The following is a 24,413-nucleotide window of genomic DNA, read 5'->3' on the forward strand; positions in this document are numbered from 1 at the left end:
TTCCTGCAGAAAACAGCACCATGCCCATAACAAACTGCTGGGTTGGAAAACATCCCATGTTCCTAACAGGCAATCATTTTCCTCTACTTTTTTGAAGAGGTTGGCTAATTGTACCATGAAAGTTTTCCTATTGTATAAAAATGGTGTTTATTTTACTCTTCAAGGTAGCCTGGGATATGTGAAATCCCCAATGATTAGTGGTTCATACATTTAAGGAGATAAATAGCTAACATTGCTCTTGTTAGTCATATTGGGAAGAATATGATTCACTAGATATGACTTCAAGGTTAGACAGAAGCATTATGAAAAATGAGGAATAAACAAACCATTAACCATTGATTGGACATCGTAGATACAAATGATTCAGATGTCCATAAGACATCAGGTCCTTTGTATTCTAGCATATAGCAATGTTCTTTTTCATGAGAGACAGACAAATGATTTTGTGCAGCTTTAGATAATATTTATTCCATGCATGTACCTTTCTATTGTTCAACATACCCTTGAAAACTGATAAGGCCTCAGCAGATAACTAAATAATCTATTAATTTATGTCTTGTGTAATGAATGCTGGCAGAATTCTGTTGCTACACATGCTTATAATGCTGCTATACAAATCTAGTGTGAGGCCAGGCTTGGAATATTGGGTACAGTTCTGGTCACCGCACCTAAAAAAAGGATATTGTAGAGCTGTAAAAGGTTAAGAAAATGGCAACGCAAATGTTCAAGGGGTGGAGCAACTCCTCTATGAGGAAAATTTACAGTATCTGAGCCTTTTTAGTTATGAGAAAAAGCAAGTAATGGAGGACATGATGGAGGTGCATAAGGTTACACATGGTATGAAGAAAGTTAATAGAGAGAAGTACATCTCCATTTCTCATCCTACTTGAAGCCATACAATGAAGTTGAATGTTGGAAGGTTCAGGCAAACAAAACAAAGGACTTCTTCACATAGCCATAGTTAAATATGGAATTTGTTCCCACCAGCTTGGATGGCTTTAAAGGAAAATTAGACACATTCATGGAGGATTAGGCTATCATTGACTATTAGCCATGATGACTATGTTCTACCTCCATTGACAATGGAGTATGTCTCTGAATGCCAGTTGCTAAGAATAGCAAGCGAGGAGAATGCTGTTATGCTCAGGAGTTGCTTTGGGGTTTTTCATAGGCTTCTCTGTTGCAGCTATGGGAACAGGATGTTGGACTAGATGAACCTTTGGCCTGATCCAGCAGGTCTCTTATTATGTGTGTCAGAATAGTCTCTTTGCATGTGTAATATTTCCCACACAAATAATTTTTGCTCATAAGAAATGTGATATAAAATGGTTGGATTTAAAATTAAGTTATTCAGGTTTACAGCAGTAGTTTCTTTCTCTTGTTTGTTTTTTAAGTGGTGTGATCAAGGATTAATTGAAAGGATTACAAGGGTGTTTTGCTAAACTGTGTTTAGTTTCATTACATTTTTTAGCATTCAACTAATGAGGAACTGAAAGCTGAAACTGGACTATTAAAACTAAAACACTCACACTGTAGCCAAATAAAAATTAACAGTGGCACATAGTACAGAAACAGCAAATGTCAGCAGAAGGAACTACAGACTCTGCAATACATATTTTAAAAATTAGCTGCTTAAACCAGTCAACCATTAATTCTGCCTTAACAGGACTAGCATAGAGATTTGATGAAGTAGGATTTGATTCACAAATCACTTTGGCACCACTTACTTTAAAAAAACCCCTACCTAATTTATGTGGGTTTCACACATTTCCACTCCCCAAGGAACCCTTCTTCTAACATGAAATGGTTTCAGCATCACTTCTATGACTCTGAAGTGTGCCTAATTTGGCTGGGGCGGAGCTAACGAGAAAGTAACTCTGCTGTCTCAGCTCCAAGGAGAAAAGGAAATGCCTTTAAATTCTAAAGTGTGTTTGGAGCATCAACGAACTTGGGCAATGGTTCTAGGGTGACATGCAGCTATTAATGTTTCAGGATTCAAAAAATTGGAGGTTTTTGTTTTTTTTAAGAGACAGGAAAAAATAATCAGCTACTGAAAATAAGGGTTGCATATTCATGTGACTTTTGACTGACTCTCAAGTGGTAACCACACTGGACATTCAAGTTGCTTCAGTCAGACATGATTGATGACTGTATCCTCTGAATAAGTCTATTGACTCTCATGGGCTGTTTCATCCAAAATGCACTCCCCACATTTACATTGAGCACAATGATGACATTCTTAATTTGAACAATTCCAAAGGCATAGTCAAAACAGGAGGCCAAATTCAGTGGTCGTGATAAACCATCAACTGTCAGTGATTTTACTTTGCCTGCTTTACATCAGACTTGAATCTGAATCCGGCAAACAACTAAATAATTCAGTCTTCTAACTGAAGATTTTTATTTTATACAGCTCTTCAGACATCAATGTTCCCTTTACCTCTCTCTTCATCTTCAGAAAAATATTTTAAAAATCAACCCTGCTTCCCCACCCCTTTCTTATGTTTAGGAAAAGCAATGTTTAAAAAATGCATTCAGTAAATAAACACCTGGTCATTCAGGTCATATGTCATGTATTTCTGTAGAATCTCTTTGTTTAGTTACAGATGACTAAATAATTCAGACTGGTGGAAAACTAGTTATCATTTCAGTCTGCCTCTACAGCTGTTTAGATCAGGAGAAGAGGTTCTTGTCTTCTTCTGGGGACAGGGAATGGATAGCTCAGATGGATGGCATTTAGAAACAAACAAACAAAACAAAGAAGGATGGGATATTTCGAAAGCAGTACAGCCGCACTTTGGAAATGACCATAGAACTTCTTTGTATGGCAGCACAGAATAGGATTGTTTAAGCTCCATTACATCATGCTGTGTTACACTGTGAAGTGGAGTGACTGCAATGCAATTGAAAAGTAGCTGATATCAAATCGCTTAACAAAAGGGGAAACATAGCATAAAATCAAAATGGGCTGGAATAGAGAGCAGAAATGGTGAACTGGAGAGAAATTTCTGTGCCCACCTCTCTTATTAAAATCCTGCCGACAAGCGGCTGTAGCCCCACTAAAAATATATAGTGTCTGCCCCTTCTCACCTTCACCGACCATCCCAATGAATAATAGCTGTGCGAAATTGATACCATAGTGATGGATGCGATATATGAATCTGAATAAAGCACATCTTGTTGTGGGATTTTGAAGTCTCCATTAACTCGTGTTCGTCTTATTGCTTCTAAATAAATATTAATTTTATAAAAGAAAAGAAGCTTAAGCAAGATAACTGACTATGGCTCCAAACAATATAAGATTCAGAAAAATGGCACCACCATAAACACCACCATCTTATTTCTGTGTGTAGGTTGGCAATATATTATGATATTTGCTGTATCCAATCAGAAGCAGTGTTAAATAGAGCAAAGTTCTCAGCTGTGAGCTATTAGCCCAGGCCCTCATCTATACGTTACTCTTTATGTAATATTCTCTGTCCAGAATGCTGGGCTCCAAAGTTCTTTAGCTCCTGCACACAGATAGGAGAAGCCAACAGGATGTAATGGGTGACTGGCAGAAAGATGGAGGGACACGCAGCATAATAACTGGGGCCAGAAATGAAGTTCACATGACACTCACTGCATATGTTGAAAGAACACAAGGCTGCTGGTTTTTGCCTTGTAGATGGCATGGCACAGCCATACATCCTGTACTTCGACACATACAGCAGAAATTCATTCTCCTCCTCCTCCTCCCCATCTGAGCTCTACTGTCCCATTAAACTTTAATTAGTTTAATGTAAATGCCCAGTGCGCTTCCATCGTCACAAGTCCCACTACAGCAGAGTATTTCGCACAGCAGTTGAAGAAGGGCAGGAGAGGCAGTATCTTTTCAAAGAGGAGTCTTGGAGCATGTGGTTTGTAACTCAAAGATAAGGTTTATTTACAAAAACAAAAACAACCCTGGCGAAGAACCACACATCTCAGCAAACACGCCCAAAAAAGGAGGAGAAAGAGGAGAACAAACACACAGGAGACTATTTATACAAACTCATGTTCCTGGAAGCCTAATGACCTCCAGCTGCTCAGTGATTAGAGCGTTTCTGCTACCTTTTAACCCTTTGATAGCAACACCCCCTCTCGCTCGTAACACTGAGCTGTACCAACCTTAATTCAAATTTAAACCTGAACAGAAACATTTATGAGATTGCGGACCCAAAGCTTTCGTAAAACCGTCTGCAAGGTTTTCTTGGCTTGGACAATACTTTAGTTCAATTAAACCTTGTTTTACACTTTGGCATACATTTTGATAACGGATATCCAAGTGTTTTGTGTGGGCCTTGAATTGACCTGATTTAGCTAGTTTAATACAAGGTTGGTTGTCTTCCCACACTCTGATAGGTAGGGAACATTCTCCAAACAATTCTTGTACCAGTTGCTTATAAAATTCCAGTTCTCTACATACATCTGATAATGCATTAAACTCAGATTCAGTTGAACTTAAAGCTATAAGTGATTGCTTTCTTGATCTCCAACCAATTAGTGCATTTCCAAATTTTATCGCCATTCCTGACACTGATTTTCTATCTGGTCCAGCATCTGCCCAACTACTGTCGGCCCAACATTCAAGTTGTGTGCTGCCCTCTGATGATAGTTTTAAGCAAAACCTTTTGGTAGTTTGGAGATACCTTAAAACTCTTTTTACTCCTTGCCAAGCATGCATTGATGGTTTTTCAGCTTGTCTACACAGCATGTTGACAGCATATGTTATATCGGGCCGAGTCCACTGTGCAATGTGGAGTAGACTGCCTATCGCTGACTGGTAAACCCCGGGATTACTGAACTCTGTCTGTTGCTCGGCTTGAGCATCCTTTATGTAACTTAGCTCCATTGGGGTTTTAACACCAGCACAGTTGTCCATTTTAAACCTTTCCAGCAACTGCTGGATCTTAGCTTCTTGGCTGAGCCAATAGTTCCCATTTTCATCTTGCTGAATTTTAACTCCTAGATAAACAGATACATTGCCTAGTGATTTTATCTGAAACCTTTCTCCAAGCTTTGTGGCAAATTGTTGTGCAAGTTTATCATCCTTTCCACTGTATAATAAATCGTCAACAAATATCAAGACTGCTTCTTGTTCACATCCCGAGCCTTTTAGATAAAGACACGCATCTGCTGCGCTCTTTCTGAACCCCATGCTCTCTAGAGCATCGTTTAAGCAGGAATTCCAATTACGGGCGGATTGTTTCAACCCATAAATGGATTTGTGTAGGCGCCAGACGTGGTTTGGTTTGTCTCCTTCAAAACCCGGTGGTGGTGTCATATAGACTTCCTCCTGTAAGTCTGCATTTAAATAAGCCACATTGACATCAAAATGAAACAGCTTATTTCCCTTCTTAGCTGAAGAGGCTAAAAGCATTCTTAATGACTCCGATCTTGAAGTAGGGGCATAGATTTGAGAATAGTGAACACCTTTGCGCTGCGAAAACCCTTTTGCAACTAGTCGGGCTTTATATTGCAACTCCTCAGTAGTTGTGGGCTTTAAACGATATACCCATCGACAACCTACAGCTTGTTGCCCTTTCGGAAGCTCTGTACTTGTAAACACACCGAGAGACTTCATTGAAGCCATCTCTTTTTCCATTGCTTCCTGCCACTTAACGGCTTCTGAGCTTGGAAGCTGTTGTACTTCCATATAGCTATCTGGCTCACACTGTGCCATATTTACGTATACACTTGTCACCTTAAACCGCTCTGGCGGCTTGCCCTTTGTGGCACGATTTGACCTGCGCAATTGTTCCTCTTGTGCCCCCTCTGACCGTTGGCTGTCAGAATCTGTCTCAGACTTTATACCTGGATGTGCCTCTAGGGATAAAGACCTCCGTTTAGATACCTCCCTTGGGCTTGGTGTTGCAGGCGACCTGCTTCGCTTTTGCTGTCTGCTAGGCCTACTGACTGGCGATGTTGGAACACCCCTAGATTCTGGCTTTTCTACCTTAGGAGAAGAACCTTGTGCCTGGTCAGAATCTGCATCTGAACCATGTGCACCATCCCCTTCTGGCTCACTACCCTCTGGCCTTTCATTCTCAGCATAAATGCCTAAATCATCTCTCAAAATGTCAGGGTTAGCATGTAAGTGAGTCCATCCGGATTGCTCACAAAATTCAGCGCTCCTACTGAGGACCACTCTTGTAGTATCCCCATTTGGGTTCACGAACCTCCAAGATTTGGCGTGTGGTTCGTACCCACAAAAGATGAGTTTCCTAGCCCTTGGACCTCCCTTTTTCCTTAACGCTTTTGGGATAAGTACATAGGCTGGACATCCAAACACCCGAAAGTAATTAATTTTGGGCTTCTTCCCATATAAAGCAAAATATGGGGTAGTGGCAATTACCGAATTATATACTCGGTTCAGAATATGAGTAGCCGCCTGCCAGGCTTCCGCCCAGTAACTTTGAGGGAGTTTAGCATCAAACAACATAGAGTTTGCCAACTCTTGCAGAACCCTGTTTTTACGTTCGGCCACGCCTCCTTCTTGGGGGGAATAAGGTGTAGACAGACGATGCTTAATTCCCTTTTTCTTAAAGAAATTCTGCAACACAGACCCGGTAAATTCTGACCCTCTGTCTGTCTGAAAAGCAAGTACTCTAGTACCGAATTCAAGTTCCACTGCATGAACCCAATTTTTAACTGTTTCTGCAGTATCTGCTTTTGTTTTGAGAGGAAAAAACCATGTAACCTTTGTTTTGTCATCCGAGAGACACAGTGCATACCTCGAACCTCCCATGCTAGCAACAGGCATTGGGCCACATAGGTCGATATGCACAAGCTGGAATACTTTGTCAGATTTCCTATCTGAACTGGGATAGCTGCATCTATGAACCTTCGCCCTTTTGCATGCAGTACAATCCAAATACTTAGTACATTTGTTCATTTTGCACCCTTCTGATAATTCAGGTTGCCTTTTAACATACTGAAAATTAATATGTCCCAGACGGCGGTGCCATAAATGGACACAAGAATTATGGGTAGGCGTGTTCACACAACTAGCATGAACCTGTTCAACTTCATCTGGACTTGTCTCAAAATAATATAACCCATCTCTGCATTCCACCTGCAAAAGAGATACGTTATTCTTTGAAATAGTGCAAACCCCATTTTCAAACACAGTTTTAAACCCATTTCTATCAAGTTCTGACACAGACAAAATACACCCCTTCAATCCCTTTAGCACGTAGGCATCAATTTCTGTTTGCAAACATTTCAAGAACACTGTGCCTACGGTCTCTAAGGAACGTTTAGTTGAATCTGCCATTGTCACAACTTTAAGGGTTTGCAAATGTCTGCAATTCTGCAAACGGACACTAGATGGCGCCACCAGGTGGTGAGATGCACCACTGTCGATCAACCAGCGTAGATTGCTGCCTTGGCCACGCCCTTGCATCAACGCCATTGCTGAAGCCATGTGCTGTGTGCTGTGGGAGTAGCCACGACCTCCTCCTCTCCTTCGACGTCCCCTGGAACTCCTTGTCTGGTAACTAGGGGTAACGGCCTTGGTGCTGTCTTGACCAGGTTCACGTGTGCAATTCCTAATTAAATGGGAAGGGGAACCACAGCGAAAACAGTGTCTAGCTGCAAAAGCATTTACTGTGTGCTCAAACTCAGCATCAACACTCTTAGGCACAGCATAACTCCCCTTTAAAGACAAACCTCTTTCTCTTTGCCTCTTATCCTGTTCATCTGCAAGCCGAGATGAAATGTATTCAAGGGTTAATTCAGTTGAAGGCATAGCTTCCAAAGTTAGAGCTAGAGTCTCATAGCTTTTATCAAGAGAAGACAACAATATGTATGACTGCTGCTCCATAGAGAAAGGAATGCCCAGCTGTCTTAGTTGATTAAAGGCAGACACCATTTTGGCAATATGTTCTTTCACACACGCTCCCGGTTGGAGACGTAAATCAAACAAACATCTTGTAGCATGGATCTTGGCCCCCGCAGTGTTTCTGGAATTTAGCCGCTGCAGAACCGTCCAGACCTCATGCGTGTTCTTTAACTCAGAAACGTAAGGCATTTGCTCTGGTCCCACTGCCAAAAATAGTAGACCTTGGGCTGTCCTGTCACGTTTCTGTGAAGCTGCTGCTGTTGCTTTGTCTTCTGCAGACGCGTCTGCAGCTGCCTGTAAAGGCGGTGCTTCAGTGCAACTCCACAACTCTTTTGCTTGCAACCAAACCCTTACTCTAGCCTTCCAATCTTGCCAATTTTTCCCATTGAGTCGCGTAAACGGGACAGAAAAACTTTCCTGGGACTCTGCCATCCTCCCTGGGGCTTAGGAACGATACTCACACACCTGTAGACCGTCTCCCAGCTGCTGAGGTGGCTCCTTGAGGAATAAGACGTCTTCCAGCGAGTACAAACTGCTCAGTGCCTGTTTAAAACTTTTCTAGGCACATTGCAGGACTCAAGCTGCTTTGAAAGCTTTCGTTGTCGGCAACCGCTTCTGACTTCGCTCCAGTCCTTTCATAAATCACTCTGAACTGCACTCCTTAGCTCCTTCTTGACGTACAAACATCCATAACCTGTCCCATTAAACTTTAATTAGTTTAATGTAAATGCCCAGTGCGCTTCCATCGTCACAAGTCCCACTACAGCAGAGTATTTCGCACAGCAGTTGAAGAAGGGCAGGAGAGGCAGTATCTTTTCAAAGAGGAGTCTTGGAGCATGCGGTTTGTAACTCAAAGATAAGGTTTATTTACAAAAACAAAAACAACCCTGGCGAAGAACCACACATCTCAGCAAACACGCCCAAAAAAGGAGGAGAAAGAGGAGAACAAACACACAGGAGACTATTTATACAAACTCATGTTCCTGGAAGCCTAATGACCTCCAGCTGCTCAGTGATTAGAGCGTTTCTGCTACCTTTTAACCCTTTGATAGCAACATCTACACACATACTGATTTGTAGATGTAGAACTCTTCTACATGGAAGCAGACTTTAGCCCAATTAGGGTCACACTTCACATGGAAGAGCTGCATGCATGTGTATCAGTATGCAGGTGGACCTCTTCCCCATGGATAGCATGGGATGGTTTCTCCTGCTTAGATGTGGCTGTGGGATGCAGTGTAGAGCCAAGATAGTTCATACACTCGGCAATCCTGCTCACCTTATTTCAGAGGAGGGCGGTCATTTCAACCTCCCTATGGAGATCCCAAGGACAGTGGAAGAAACGTAAAAGTCCTTTCTTGCCTTTTCCCCAAAACAAATGAACAAAGGCAAGAGGCACAGGCAGTCTGGGTTACAAACTTGTACTGGATCCAGAGATATGGTGCTTGGGCAGTGATTGTGCTGAGCACCAAGGGCATGGTTTCCAAAGCAGTGTTCATGTGGTCAGCAGCCCTGGCTGGAGTCCATAGCTTTCAGCAAAGGCTAGGCCAGTTTCCAAGATGTCTAAAGTAAACAAATCCTTTTTGAAGTAGTGGGCAACAGAAAGCCAACTAAAGCATCTATCAGAGGGATGGATACATGAGTTCAGGTGCCCACACAGAATTCTTCTAAGATGAGGATTCTTAGAAGAATCCTTACTTCTCCGAGTATGGAAGATCTCATGTAGGTGGCCTGTAAAACTGCCGTTCTGCCACCTGACCTAGAGCCACACAGGGCGGCATGTATGGTGTCCAGCCATCAATGCCAGCCCTAGAGCCCATGCATACTTGCTCCATCAGACTGCAACTCCCAACAAGGTACATCTGAATTCTATTCATCCAGGTAATGTATAAATAGAGGCATATGGCACCTTCCATTAAAACCTGGTAAGTAGATCATTTCAAGCTTTAGCTTTGCCTGTTGACAGGTAATATATACCACATGGAGCAAAGATCAGCTCATTTGCACACTGCTGGAGGAAGGAGTGGTCATTAGCTAGCCTACAAAGTACCTGCTTCCTTACAGCCAGCTGTGTTGGTCACTACATTTCAAAGCTTTCAGAGATGCAATTCCGAGGCATAATTCACATCAGACATTGTGGCTTAAAAGGATTTTAGGTTACCTGCTTCTGGAGCAGAAAATGTAGCTCACTGTGAGAAAAAGGAGGGGTGTGCGTGCCCAGGGTTACACTCAGCTGTGATCTGAAAAGAGAGAGTATTAAAAGAAGGAGCTTGTCTAGCTGAACTAGATTTGGCTAGGTGGTCAAAGAAAGATGATGTTTTGTGGAGGTGGTGGGGGGGGGGGGAAAGACTGCACAAGAACAGAAATGCTGCCTTAAGAAGATTGGAATCCTATGCAACAAATGAACAAGAACTGAACATCTATTATCAGGGGACAACATAATACAGTGGTACCTCAGGTTACATACTCTTCAGGGTACAGACTCCGCTAACCCAGAAATAATACCTCAGGTTAAGAACTTTGCTTCAGGATAAGAACAGAAATCGCGTGGCAGCAGAGGCAGGAGGCCCCATTAGCTAAAGTGGTACCTCAGGTTAAGAACAGTTTCAGGTTAAGAACGGACCTCTAGAACGAATTAAGTTCTTAACCTGAGGTACCACTGTAATATGGAAAGGCTTTTATCTGAATGCATTTGAAAGGTGTCACTCTTCTGCAGTTTGGGAGGAAAGAGCTAGAAGAAGACTTTGGACCACCACACAGACTTGGTAAGCACTATCATGAGATGATGCGGTGCAAGAAATGTTGTGAGGTGCCTTATGTAGCAGGAATCTAGAGACCCCGTGTAAGAAGAGATTGCACAGCAACATGTGCTATGTGGATTTGAGTTCTTTTTTCTCTTTTCTTGCACTAAGCCTGTCCCATCTATTTTCCTGCACCTGAAGGCATGTGCCTACACCAAACACAAGGAGTCTTCTGAAATGACACTGTTTGACCTGACCATCCACCACTACCCCAGAATTCCTCCTGGGAAGAAGCTGCACTGTGTAGAAAAATGTGAAGTCTTCCTGCTGATGAACCTCAGAATCTAACTTGGCATATTTAGTTGATAGGGACAATAACACCAATGTCTGGGTATTTGTGACTTTGATGTGAAATGCTGGCTTTTGATCCACAGAGAAACAACCAGTCCTCACAAACAACTCCAGGGGGTCCTCCAAATGACCCATATTCATCCTGATTTGCTTGCACAAAGCTTACAAAGGTTAGACTATATCCAGTCTTTACTGAGCATTCATTCTGATTTGTATATGGGGCAGTTATCCTACAATAAGCATCCATGCTGATTTTCTTGCAGAGTGTTTATATTTCTTTCCGCTAATCATTCATTCATTCTACACTTTTCGGTGTATTTCCTTGTTACTTTCCTAACTGCAAAAAGCCTGTTTTATTTTTGTTTTTAAAAGTGGATTTCTTGTGCAACAGGTGGCATAGCACTTTAATCCAGTTTAATTTCACAAACCTAAATTTATAATATGCACTTGAAACCCTCACTTGAAGTAGAGACAGTCTGGAGGCTCTCTAGGAATGAAATGAACATTTCCCAAAGCTGTACCAAGCAAGTAAAGGTACAGGGTGGTATTCAACTGAATAATAGTGCTAGCACAAGCAATTGAACATTCCCCCATGTCATCCCTTAATCTGCTCCAGAGGGTTGAGGAGGAACCCCAAACAGATGAAGGAGGCACTTGTTGGGAGGAGAACATTCCATTGTCTAAGGAGGAATCCTTGTGCTGACAGAACACCTACCTTTTTGCTACGTTGAATACAGCCCATAGCTTCCAGCTTTGTTTTCATGTCCTCAGAAAGCTGGTTGTGCTTGTGTCTGTCCAGGTGGAATGTGCGGGTTATTATGCACAGGGACATCTCCCCGTGATCAACAGTGCACCCAAGAAAAGCTGCCTTTTGTGCTACTCAAGCGTTGAAGATATAAAATGGCATTCCTCTCTCTGCAAGTTGTTGTCTGGCTGCATCCACACCTTGGTCTTCTGCTCCTATTAAATTCACCAGCCAAATTCATATTGACTGTAATAGGAGCAGAATTAGACTCATATTGAGATATTGGAACTGCGTAGCTCATGCTGTCAGTAAGATTATGAGTTTCACCATCATCTCCTTCCCCTGACATCTGTCTCTTTCAGCATATAAATGAGCTCACTCGCAACACACTCACACTTCAGGACATTTATACATCTGGCTTTATTGGCAACCAAAAGGAATGTCATGGAGTACTGGAAGCCTGACAAACCCTCTAGCTTTTATAGCTTGGATTACAAGTGTTCTCAATTTAGCCTCATTAGAAGGCTAAATTGATGGCACAGAAAAGAGAGGGAAAGGAATATATTTTTCTTGACCGTTTCAGATATGAAATGCAAGTGACAAAATGGTCAATGAGGCGTAACAATGAAGCCGGAACAATCCACAATAGCTCAGCATTGTTAGTTCTGATGGTCAGCTACCTCTGCATGCACTTGGCAGAAATGACCTCAGCCAATGCTATGGCCATTTGGGTACCGATGTAAGTGTGGTGGTATTGACTGAGGCAAATGAAAGCTAGCCCTAAACTTTGACCTTAAGGAGCATCCTTTCCCCATATGCTACTTTGCACATGCACTATTCACCATCTGATCCAGATAGTTTGGCCTTAGGAAGCTGCCTTATACCAACTCAGGCCATTTGTCCATCCAAATCAGTGATGTCAACAATGACTGGCAGTAGCTATCCAGGGGTTTCTGATAGCTGGTTCCCTCACTGTGAGAAGTGAAGTTACAGGGAACCAAGCAAAGGGCATTCTCGATAGTGGTGCCCACCCTGTGGAACACCCTCCCACCAGATGTCAAGGAAATAAACAACTATTTGACTTTTAGAAGGCTTCTGAAGACAGCCCTTTATAAGGAAGTTTTAGATGTTTGGATGTTTTATTGTGCTTTTAATATTTTGTTGGGAGCTGCCCAGAGGGGCTGGGGCAACACAGTCAGTTGGGCTGCCTATAAATAAAACAACAACAACAACAACAAATATTGTTTGGTTGAAAAGTCTTCAACAAATGTGACACACTGTGTGTTTTGTGAATGGAATACGCTACACCAGTGAAATACTATGAAAATCTTGGCTTGGATTCAAACCTTGTCCCCAACAGTAGAAGAGGAGGAGATATTCCTCTACATCCCCTTGCATTTCCTGAAAATTTCTTCCAGGGGCTGTGGGACCCTGGGACTGTGGAGAGAGATGTTGGCTAAAATCATCCCCTCCTCCCTTCTGCCCAGTAGGATCCAACTGCTGGATCAAAATCTTTCCATGCGTGGGAAGAGCCATTCAGTTTGCAGATGCAAACCATATATAATCACCCGGAAGAAATCTTCCAGCTAGCAAGTTAGTGTTGTTAACCGATCACGTGCATCAGAGATAAACTCCTAGGGAATTGTTCTCTTGTGTTTAACGTAGTGCTGATTTCTTATTAATTGCAGTAAACATATGAACAGCAAGCCTCAGCAAAACATATTCCTTCCATGAAGCCCTTCTTATCTTATGGGTTGTCATTGGCATTTGTATTCTCTATGTACTTGGGTCCTGAAGAATTTCACTCTGTTAAATACAGCCTGATCCTACTAACACAGCAAGGGAATATCTCAGAGGTGTAAGGAAAGCAGAGAGAAAAGAGCTGCCATTTCCCCTTACCCACCTCCTATACCATCCCCACTGGCCTGAAATACAGTACATGGTCATATTCATGGGCGTAGCTGGGGGGGGGGCAGGGAAGGGCAGCTGCCCCCTCTAGATCAAGTAAAAAAATAGAAATACTTAATTAACTGACCATTCATGTTGGTTCTGCCCTCCCAAACAAAAGTCCTGCCCCTCCAGCAAAGTCCTGTCCCTGTAACAAAAATCCTGGCTATGCCCATGGTCATATTTGTATTCCTGTATTACCAACGTGAGTGTTGACACTGAGGATGAGAAATAGTGACATGCCTATGGCTGCACAGGAAGTTGATGGCTGAGGTTAAATTGAGCTTACATTTTCACAATCAAAAGGTATGGCTCGTTGTTAGAAGCCCTTCTTTAATTCCCTATTACAATAACACATCAGAGAAAAAATAACCTTTGAATAGCCCTTAGACTTTAGCCTTACTGATTAAAACTAGCTGCAACTGATTCATCTACTAATTAAAACCCTCAGCCCTGTAGCTGATCAGGTAGCAGCACTGCAGTAGTGTGGAATTTTATGTTATCTGAATTTCACAGTGTTGATGAAAATTCAATGTCAATATTTGAGAATCAAAATTACGATCCAGAGTAAGCAGAAATACCATGTCATTACTGGGCATATTGATCTTGGTGGATCTGTGAATTGGAGCTGTTTTCATTATTCAGTGAAGTAACAGAAAATGAGTTGGACTTTGTTTAGCCTGGCACATGCATCATCAGCTGCATCTAATTGCAGCATCTTCTGACAGATGATGATTTATAGTACAGAAAGCACAGTAATTTTTATTCAAATGCCACCCTGATTGTCTGTAGCAACAGTTTACTCAACTGCTCATTTCTGGGCTAAACACATCTGACGCAGTGGGGTTTCAGGGGAAGTAAATGAGTAGCGCTAGAATGGAGTCACCTTTGGAGGAAGTTGCATTTTGCTTATGGGGTGGGTGAGTTTTAAGCAGGGAGCTGGTCAACCAACCCTCCCATGTTTACTAGAGTTAGGGTGCTATCTGACTCCGCAGAATCAGTAAGTGGTGGCTGGTGGGGATCAGATGGGGACAATTTGTTTTTATTTTCTCCCTATCCTCCTCCTTTATGAATGTACTGCGGACATTCAAACAATGCAGTAGTATAGTTGCTGAATAACTAACTGAACTCAACCTTGGTTGGGAAATTAAGAATATGACTTGGGGTGGTGGGCAGAGTTCACAGGTCTGCCAAACTACAAATTTGGATTTTGCAGGGACTTAAAAATATAGGTAGGAGCCTGACCTAGTCATCAACCTCCCCTGGTATGAGCAGCCATAACTGTCACTCATCTCTAAGTGCCTATCTTATGGAACCAAAATGGCACTGTGCAAACACCAGAGGGAGATATCACCAGGCCTGTGGGAACCCCAAGTAGAAATTAGGGGTGCCATACATGTGCGATTTTCCAGACATTACCGGGATTTCAAAGGCGAAAGTGATGTCTGTGGGGGGATTTCTGGAAGGTATTGGTTTGTCCTGGATCTTTGGCAAATAAATCTGGCTGGTGTGTGTGTGTATGGAATGGAATATTCTGGAATAGGGCATAACTGGTTGGAACAAAGTCTCTACACTGTGTCATTTTGCTATAGCCTACTTTATGAGCAGATTCAGGATACGGGTGGCACTGTGGGTTAAACCACAGAGTCTAGGACTTGCCGATCAGAAGGTCGGTGGTTTGAATCCCCATTACGGGGTGAACTCCCATTGCTCGGTCCCTGCTCCTGCCAATCTAGCAGTTCAAAAGCACAAAGTGCAAGTAGATAAATAGGTTCCTCTCCGTCGGGAAGGTAAACAGCGTTTCCGTGTGCTGCTCTGGTTCGCCACATGACCTGGAAGCTGTACGCCAGCTCCCTCGGCCATTAAAGCGAGATGAGCGCTGCAACCCCAGAGTCGGTCACGACTGGACCTAATGGTCAGGGGTCCCTTTACCTTTACCTTTATGAGCAAATTGCCAAACCCCTTTCAGCTTCTCCGCTTTTCACCTTGTCTGAAACCCTGGAGAGCCACTTCAAGTTTCCCTTCCACTGCAATTTTTACTAACTCTCCGTGACCTCTTCCCTGCCAAGAAGCCCATCTCACCTGCTATCCCATAGCACTTTACCCGAAAATTAGTTATCTGTACTCTGGTAGAACCTTGCCGAGTTTCTTTTGAAAAATCAGGGTGTATGACATCTACTTATCTCACATAGCAGTGTCTTCTTCAAAGAACTCCCAAGGTAAGCATGGGTAGCCATTGGCAGAATCTATGCTAGTTGTTCTTAATTGAAATTGGCACCTGCGGGTGTGCTACTGCAAAGTCCTGTATTAAAACATATCTCCCTTTTCCTGCCCACGTGAAACTAATATATCTGTTTTACAGACTCCTAGGTTCAGCTCTTTTACATTATTATTAAGTGAAATATTGTCAGCAAAGCTTTCAATCTCTTGACTACGATAAATGAGTTGAAATGTCACTTATGGTCCTGGATATTTTTCTGCTTCATATTTTGGTATTTTTAGAAGTAGGTTATCATATTCACATGTGTCTCACACTGAGAGTTATGGTAATGATTTGAAGCCAAATTTGGAATGCAGCTTTACAGGTTCTTCTTGATTTATGCCCAGATTTCATAGTGAATTTATTAGATTGCCCTGAATACAATATTCAGTCCAGAAATGTATTTTGTTTGTTTTATTCTCTGCAACTATTTGACCTAACAACATATGCAAGTGAATTATGATATTTATGCACCACACAGAGGAAATATATCTTTTGATATTTACAGGGGTGGACAAGAATTCCATTTCATGCATGGAATTTGACAAGTCCACAGACAATAGGACTGCAATCATGTGCACACTTAGCGGAGAGTAAATCTTATGAAACACAGTGGGACTGACTTCTGATTGGGATTGTGCTATAGGTCAATCAATGGCTATTAGTCATGATGGATATATGGACCCTCCATATTCAGATAGGACTTAAATGGCCTTAAAATCTTTGGAGGAGGGGTGCCTTAGAGCCCCATAAGACCTCAATGGCATGCAGTGTTGAGTGACTGAGTGGGGAAATCTATTAAGTAAGTGAGAGTAGAAATAGAGTCTAGTGTATTGAATGGAAGGAGGGAGGAACAGAGACATTGATACAAAAATGGCAGAATAAACCATCTCATTAGGTTGAATAGGTCGCTGCATACAAGACTTAATATCTATACATGTATTTGTACTGGAAGGAACACTTTATTCCTGGCAAATGTTTTTAAAATGTACAATAGAGTTTGTAATTAATTAATTAATTAATTATACAGTAATAATAATAGTGTCCCCAAGTAGAAGACAGAGCTGCCCATATACATCAAATGAGAGATCTAATATCCTAATGCACCTGGGATTGAGCCATGGTGTGTTCATCCCACCCACCCACATACCTCCCCCCCCCAAAAAAAAGACAAAATGGAAAAACACAACACCCCAACAACCCATGCTGACTGGCTTTTGGGTGGCAGGTCAAAAAAGGGGGTGGTAGAGGAGAGGAAATGGAATATCCTAGAAGGGGGCATAGCTGGCTGGTTAGAACCCTGAACAGGAGCACCCCGCAGTGCCCACACTGAAATATTTTGTTGCAGGTACTTCCTTGTTTGCAAATTTTAATTCTATATGCTATAATAGTAGTTTCCTGATCATGTATATTGCCCTGTGCTTGTTAAGGATCGTTTTCATTGCTTGCTTACCATGAAGGAGGGTTTGTTCTGTAAAAGGTTAGGAAAATTACAAAATCCCTTTTGTGAGGGAGCCTTCAACATGTTCTAAGTTCATACCTAACACCAATTTCCTTTCCCCTGCATGGTTCTTTATTTCAGTTCCTTGTAAACAGTAAGTGAAAATCAAAGCTGTCAGCCTATCTTCAACTTTTACCTTAAAGCACACAACCCACACATTATAATTTAGTTCTTCTAAGCAGCATGGACTTTTTCTGTAGTTCTTGATAACCAGAAGCTTTGCTTTATCTGTAATAGTTATACCGGCTGGCTTCTGGATTTTTCCATTAGCCTCCATCCACACACTGCCCATCACTTTTAAAAAACCAAGCTGTGATAAAACGTTGTTTTAAGGACCACCATCATTCAACCTGAACATAAACTGAAATGAGGATGGGAAGCAATTGTTCAGCAATTACAAAAGAAAGAGGCACTAATAAAGATCTGAGCTGATTTAAATTTTAAAATCCAAATCTAATCTAAAGAGAACAACAATCCCATTGTGGATGAAAGCTAGTGACAGGTGAATCTCTCAATTTAGGTTTGCTTGCTTCTCACTGTACTAATTGTAAATTCCATTTTCCAATTTTTGGCATCACTTTGCATTTTTTAAAAAATGTAACCCATCCACTTGAAAATTCATCATAATTTTAGTATGAATTTCTCCCATTGTATGCATGTTAATATGCAGTTTCCCCAGTGCAATGTTATTTTGACCAATGCATGCATTTTTATGCACACTTTACCCTGTGGTATATGCATTTTTGTACACAATACTCGGCTGGAGAACAGCATTGCAAAATTGGGAGAAGTGCGAATTTTGAAGGATGACTGCTTCTTTTCACATATTGTTTTGGAAAGTGTGAATTAGGTGGTCACATTTATATGCAAACTAAATTGACTTTCTCCCCTCTTCCCTAGTGAAATCTTTGCATACTTTTGCATGCAGCAGGAAACTGTAACTACAGAAACAAGCTTTTGTCCCCCTGCCCCGATGAATAAAAATTATGAAACCAAAACAAAGGAGAACCCCCCATCAATAGTTCCCCCCATCTGCAATTGCCTTGTATAAGAAAATTTCCATTTTTTGTTCTGATGAAGTATGAAATGGGATGCAATCAAGATCTCATTTAACAATGTGAGGTGTTTGGAGAAAAATGCTTGTAATTGTCACACCACCAGCTTTTATACCAATTTCATTTTTTCAGTGTGTGGAGGGAGGGGGGTCCTGTCACTTTTGTCTGTTGCTTTGATATGCAAAGAATTGTGCATCACACAGTACATAGGAAACAAAGAGGATAAGGTTGTTTTTCATTTTCTACCTTAACCCTGAGTATCATTGATTTCCACAAGCCAGCCTGGTATACTGGTATACTGGTGTGAAACTGATTATTCCCTCTGGTAATATTTATAAAAGCCATCACATTGACACTCAGTTTTATTTACTTTGCACAAAAGCTGCTCCAAATGATAATTGTGTAAAGAACAAGGCATCAGGTAAATAGTCCCTACGCACTTGGAAGTGATTAAAAATGCATTACACATTTATCTGAGGTTTAGCTTCAATGTCCTGTTTTCTTTGAATGCCAAGCTTGGTGGGAAATATTGAACATCAGCCACAAGCCACAGGCTTTCTACTATTTAATGTAGGATTGTGCTTCAATGGAGCCATGCCAAAAATGGCTGGATTTATGTCTTTATGCATGGATTCCCAGGACACAGAGGCTGAAACCCTACACACACATACTTGAGAGCAAGTCTCAATGAAGTCAATAAAAACTTCTTCTTTTTTAAGTAGGCAGGCATTGGATTGCACTGAAAATTTCACTTTTTCTACTACTGGTACATATCCTCTAGAGCTGTGCATGAGCCCTCAATTCAATTCAAAGCCTAATCTAGCACTTCAGAATAGCCCTGATCCAAGCTAGGATTATCTGGGACTGACTTGACCTGGATCTGGGCCCTGAACTGATTTAGGGATTGTGCACAGCCATGTGGTCAGGAGTAGGAAACTCTTGTATTCTCCCCACCCACCTACACAAGGCCTCCTGAAGGACAATTAGATATGTTTGTTCCCTGAACCTATTCCAAAATTGCCAGGTCTACTAAAATCTCAATAGAGCTACTTCAGTACAATATATGATGATCTATGGGTTGTCTGAAAAATACCTTCGAATCAGACAAATCTCTTGAAAGATGATTTTTAAAAAAACATAGCAAAATAGCAAGAAACTTTACCAGTTGTTTCTTCAGCCAAACAACTCAGTGGCATCAGATTGGCAAAGCCAGAGTCAGATTGGTACTTGCTTTTCATGCCCAAACAGGGACTTGAATAATTTCTTTTGAAATTTGGCCAAGCTGTGGGTCGCGGTCAGTGTGCTCTGCAACTGGTCCTCTCTGCCAGAGGTTTTTGTATGGTCTTCAGAATCAAGCTTCCAACCAGCTTTTTCAAAAGGTTTCTAAATGGTCTGTTTCAGATTTGGTCCAGGCCGGTGATTGATCTGGTCAATATGAAAGTCCTGGCTAGGAAATTGAGGAGTTTAGTGAGCAAAGCCAACAGGGATCAATAAATTAGTAGTCATTTTCTGGACTAGATCACTAGCAGGATTTCCTCTGCCTCCCATACCCAGCTGAAGTTCTTGCTCTGTCTCTCATGTTTATGGGGATGGGGAGGCAAATGGTGAGTGCAGAACTCAACCAATTTATATAATAAAAATCTGTTTCCATTGATGAAATATTTGGCATTGAGTGTGTTGAGAGTCTGTACTCCATGGCTTTGAGGGCAAAGGTCAAATTCTTTGCAGAGTCACCAAATTACAAGATCACTGCTAAGATCCTTGTCCACATACTCTCTGTCAAACCACATAGTGCTGTTTCTGAGAGACTCATAAGTGCAAGGGTTGTGCTTGAGTGAAAGCAGATCCTGAAACTTCTATATTTACATCTATCATAATATGGCACCATTGGCTAAGTGGGGCCATAGACCAGCTGTTATGCATTTGTTGCAGAAGAAGGAACATAGGAACACAACCAGGAGTATTTTAAGGATATTTACAAGGATGAGATGAAGTGTTACCTGCCTGGAGATGAAGGTGCAGAAGAGAAGTTTCTGGCCAAAAAGAAGGTGGCAGTTCTCAAGATTGTTGAGGCACTTTAAGTATGAAAAATGAGCCCATTCTACACTTACAGGATTTGTGTACATACTGCCCAGACATTGCCTGTGCTTAACAAACACATACTCCTAATATGTCTAGTCCCCTGGCTCCTATTTTATAACTGCATTTTATCAGCTTTCCAACTGCACAGTTTTTCTTCCAACTGCACATTTTGTGTCTAATTTCACACTGAAAAACAAAACAAATAAGCAAACCCTGTGTGGGGACAGGGGAGGGATCATATGTCTTAATGGTTCCAGAGGACAAAGGCTTTGATAAATCATGACACTTTTTAGCCAGCACAGTCTCTTGTGTCACAACCTACTTAGAAGCCTTTAGTTTATGTACTGACTTGATAAACTGCAGTGTCTTTTAGGGTGCTTTTAATGTCTGTTTGGTCTGTGCAGGTGTCACAAATGCAGAATAAGCAACTATTTCTAGATCATTTGGATGCTGGGTAGTTTTAAGCAAGTACAAAGAATTTCACAGGGGAGTCATTCATATGTCATGCATCAAGGTTGGTGGTAGCAAAGCAGGAATTTAGTAGCACTTAAAACTGGTTGAAATTTGACAAGGAAGATGAAATCCTTAAACGAAGTGACATACCTTGCTAATGCTAATTTTTCTAAAAATACACTTGTATTATGGTGTGATCCTACGTCCCATAGGAAGGTGGTCAGGGGCTGTAGGATACTGCAGACCTTTCTCTCCATCACCTAACAGATATCATTATTTGATTGGTGTCATGATCTCTGTATCCAGCAGTGATGTCAACAGAGGCTGCAGGGGCATCAGATTGGAGAGAGACAGGTCTCTTTCTGGGCTCAGAATTGACTGTGGAAGATGTCTGTGCTTGGAGAAATACTCCCAGACCACCCAAGCTGATATAGACCTTCAGGGACACCTTTCCTGAGCCTGATACCTCCCACCACACATCTCTGGTCCAGGCCAGAAGGTTGGTCCTTTAAAGGTCTTGTGTTCTCTCAAGGAGGTAGAGCCTGGAGAAGGTAGCCTGGAGGTGAAGACATAAAACACCTCCATGTGATAGCAACCTTTGTTGCTGACTTGAAGCTGTCTGTGTTATGCAACCTTTGACCAACCTCACTTCCAGCCTCGCCATTTCCCCCGCAGTTTCAGGCATTTGACTAGAACATGACTATTGGTTCAGCTGCAGTGACTATCCTGCCAATAGTGGTTTGTAAGTGGGAAATTCAAAAGGGGGGCCTGTTGGGGGAGGTCTTGAAATCTGCCCAATCCGAAGTCCCCTCATTCCCCAGACATGGTAGAAACTACACAGATTATTATTATAATTTTTTAAAAGGGGAAAATCCAACAAGAAAATGAAGGCAAAATAAAGTTAAAAGCCTCCTCCACCTTATGCCTTGTCTACTGCAAGCATTGTGAGACTTGGGAGACAGCAGCTCCTCTGCCAAATGTCCACAAGTTTGCTTTATTTATGTTAAACTGGCAGTACAATCCTGAACATACCTGTTCAGAAGTAAAACCCTATTTATCTTCAATCAGACTTATTCCCAGGGAGGCCAGTATGTCTTTCCAAACTTGGTGCCCTCCATATGTTCATATCTGCAGTTCCCATTATCCCTTCCCTCTGGTTGTGTTGGCTGAGATTGATAACCATTGGAAATTGGGATGCAACTCAGCTTACAGAAAGGGGTTTGCATGGATTCTTAGACCATCCCTGTACATTCGACTTCTATGATGACCTCTCTATCCTTGGAAGTCCAGACTAATACATCTTAGGTTGCATCACCTCCAATTTCTGCCTCCCTCTCACACTCCTCTCTCAGACCTAGGGATGAGAGGGCATCTTATGAACAAGCATGGCTGCCTTTTTCTTCTCTAAATTGACCAGAACTAGAAAGTTTTCTATCTAACTTATGTACTTCCTAGAATAAAATGACTTTATTATTATTTTTCTCTACAAATATCTTTGTGTGTGATTGCAGCCGGTAAAGTCTACTCTCTAACCAGATTCACAAGCCACACTCGACATACAAAATTTCAATAATCTGAAGGGCATCCAGCTGCCTAAAACTTTGTGATTGATGTAGAAAGAAATGTGATCAAAGGCAGAAGGATAAGTATACAGTGGATTGGATTATACATTCCATTGGAAATTTTATTCTGTAATGTTTCTGATTGTGTTGTCTATTCCTGTATATGGAAACAATATAATTTTTAACCACCTTTGGGATTTCTTCCCGCCTTTAATGCATGCTTCATTGATGATCAAGACCTCTTCAGAATAGCTAGGGAAACAGCTCTTTGCAATATAAATGGGAATGCTGTTCAAATAAAGTTCAAGGTAGATTCCAGCAAACATTTCAGCTTGCCTCACGGATTGTGAAGGCTCATTGAATTGCATCTCTTTGCTGACAATGAGAATGCAATCACAAGGGGCTTCTCCTTGCTGCCACAACACACTTCCCATTCTCTCCCCTGACAGCCTTCTTGCTGGACCTCAAGTAGAATTTTGGCCTTGGCCTTTGGTGTTGTGCAAACGTTTGAAGTTGATGCCTTCTGCCAGATGCCGGAATCTTACTGCTTTTTGGTGCCATTATCCCAGGCCTCAGAAAGCCTCCATTTCTCTGCCACTATTATTATAGCCCTGTTCCATCTTTCACACTATTATGTCTGTTTAGTTCCAGAGCAAACAATACAATCGTGGCAACAGGGTACACAACAACCATCTGAATTGATCGGAGCTTGCAATTCCTGCCTTTTGTATGCAGCTTTAACTACTGCTTCTGAAAAACCAGGAAACCATGTATTTCCACAATGGGAGTTAATGCTGATGAATGGTTTGTAAATAGCTTTGATGAGCTTGGGATAACTGCCTGTATTATTCTACAGTACTTTGCAGAATGGACAATAGCCCCATTAACAACTGATTCACATGAGCTGGCAGTGTTTAATCACATTTCCAACACAATAGAGCTTTATAGCTCTTCAAATAACAATTTTCAGTGGTTTGCAATGAAGTGTTTTTGTTTTTTTCACATAAAAAAATGCTTTCTATTTTTGTGACTGTCCATGTGCGCCTCACTTCCGTTACATATATTATATTACCTCTAGCTGACAGTGTCTGTTACAGGTGCAGCTGTCCTAAGTGTGCGGACAGCAAGTCTTTCAATTTCTAAAATTGCAATAAGATAGAATTAATCATTGACTATACAGATAGGGCATATTGCAGACAAGGTGAATCACTTTTTGCTTCCAATGAGAGTTAAGGCACATATTTAAATCTTTCCCATTTAAACTAATGGGATATAATTTTTGTTAATTTTAGCTAGAGTGTGCTAATAATGGTTACTGCTCCCTTTTTCGTGTTATGGTGCTTTTTCCATCCTTATACATTTTATTTCACAGCAGCCTCTTGAAGTAGATTAGGTTGGAAGGTAACAGTGTCTGCAATCCCATACCTGGGGGTAAGGCAAACTGAATTTAATGAGGCTTCCTTCTGCACTGATATAGGTGTAGGTCTGAAATGTTAGTCCCTTCATCTTCATCTCCAGCTGTAATGGAGTCAAAGTACATCTCAAACAGTGTTTGGTTATATTCACCTTTCCCATACTGGAGCATCTCTTCCTCCTCCTTCTGTTACCATCTCCACTATCTGAATTTAGATTTCTAAACTCCTTGGGGAGAGTCCTCTCTCCCACTTTTTAGCATATGAAACTCAGCAAATCATTATGTGGGGCTGCCACCCAGAACATTGTTGAGCTCTCTAAAGACAAACCCCAAAGTTGTTGAGCGATTTTTTTGGTTTACTTGCTGAAGAACCAGGACAAGCTGCCATCCAGAAATTCTCCCTGGATGTTACTTCCGCCTTTGAAATCCTGGTAATGT

Source organism: Podarcis gaigeae (assembly GCF_964106915.1).
Source record: "Podarcis gaigeae genome assembly, chromosome: 3".
Taxonomy (NCBI): domain Eukaryota; kingdom Metazoa; phylum Chordata; class Lepidosauria; order Squamata; family Lacertidae; genus Podarcis; species Podarcis gaigeae.